The sequence below is a fragment of the Sinocyclocheilus anshuiensis genome, unplaced genomic scaffold (assembly GCF_001515605.1).
Source record: "Sinocyclocheilus anshuiensis isolate Anshui unplaced genomic scaffold, SAMN03320099.WGS_v1.1 scaffold67, whole genome shotgun sequence".
Classification (NCBI taxonomy): domain Eukaryota; kingdom Metazoa; phylum Chordata; class Actinopteri; order Cypriniformes; family Cyprinidae; genus Sinocyclocheilus; species Sinocyclocheilus anshuiensis.
The window spans coordinates 583,288-585,233 of NW_015552546.1; positions in this window are offsets into that span (position 1 = coordinate 583,288).

A 1,946-nucleotide genomic window follows, 5' to 3' on the forward strand; every position below is an offset into this window, starting at 1 on the left:
TATATATTATATATATATATATATATATATATATATATATATATATATATATATATGCTATATAATATATTATATAGATATTGTAAATGCATCTCTTAAAATATGACCCAGGTTTGTCGTTTCTTAATGTTTTTCTTTTCTCTCTCTATTTTGTAACTTCTAATATTCCCAACTCGAAGTATAAAATTGCATAGTCCCTGAAAAATAAAATAATAAATAAATAAACAAACTAATAAATACAGAAAAAAAAGGCAAAAACTGGGTTCAGGTTTGCAATTTTCAAACGCCGTATGCTAAGTGTTTCTCAAACATTAATTTGTTTAATCACTTTAACGTTGTCTTTTTCTTTACACTCAATTTATATCGACTTAATTTAAGCAAACTTAATTGTAGTAAACTTTTAAGCAAACGTAATTGTAGTAAAACTCATAATTATGCAACAATGCCAACACAAGCACTTACATTTGTGTGTTCATACACTATTTCTGGAAGCTTCGTAGCAGTCGCGTGTTTATTTCTCTATACGTTTCTATGTAAAATTGCGATTGAATTAAATTGTCATTATTTAAATTTACTATTATTGTGGTGAGCATTACTATTATTAGTTTTTAATGTCTGTTGCGCTATCCAACTATCATCAAACTTTCCTTTCTTTAAATTGAGTTCAAGTATTGGACACCTGGAATTTTGCATTTAATTTACATTTAATGCACGTTTTTTCCCTTTAAGAAATTGGCCTTGGAGGACGTTCACAGCAAGGCTTTCAGTGAGCCAACCTGTCTTCCAAAATCAAAGACAATAAAAAGGTCTTTGTTTATGCTATGGCCCTGTCTGGACGGAAAAGAGATTCCAAGACAGCAATCTCAGAGCGGCTCAGACAGTGCACTAGACACTGACCTTGAACTAACAACTATTTTAGCCATTTTCCAGAGATTTTGGAGATTTTAACTTTGGCCATCCTAGCGGTAAGAAAATTTAATCTTTTTACTGTGACTCTTAAGCGATATTATTTGAGACAGGTTGTTTGAGGGGAATATTTTTTGTGACTGAATTAAGTTGTTGAAATGCCATTCATTCCCAGGGAGGACCAGTAACTCTCTCAACAACTTGTTTTACTCTCTGTTGTGCTCTTGGGGGAAATAATAAAATATTTTCACTACAACTAATCAGAAATAACTAACAACTGACTAGTGTATTAATTAGCATAAGTGTTTTCTCAAAGTAACTAAATTTCTGGTCTCTATAGCTTCATATTTGGTGATTACGTTTAACACAAAAATGTCCTGATATTTCAGTAAAATATCTGAAAGCATTTAAAATTTATATACACGGAGTGTTGCATAGCATGTTAATTGGTTACATGAATCTGGTATGTGGTACTCTAGCCGTAAAACATGCACATGTGTGCCTAAAATTTTGATGTAATAATTATTGGGCAATTTAGAGGACAGCATTTGTAGTCTTTTAGTTGTTTTGAGTTTCTGTTATAGGTGTTAAGTCAATATTTGTAATGAGTTGAACACCGGATTTCCTTAGGCAGTATCTTTGTATTTATAGCCTAGATACCCATCGCCATTAATGAAGCTGTTTGTGGTTATTTTTGCTTTTGTCGGTTTATTTCAAAGTAGATGAAACAAAAATAAATAAGTTGGCCACGATCATAATTACGATCACGCCTCTACACAGATACACTGACACAAGCTTTAAATTGGCAGCAAAAGCAAAGTTACTGTGCTGCTCAAAGACTCCTGCAATAAATAAGGGAAATGTAAATTATTAAAGTGAACGAAGAATGCAAATATAATTTGCTCAGTTATAAATATATGTCAGCATGAACATGTGCTCAAGTGGCTACGCAAACGCGTAAACAAACCAGTTGTTAAAAAAGTTATGAAGGAATAGACATCAGTTTTTTTTTTTTTTTTTTTTTTTAAAATAAAGGCGTT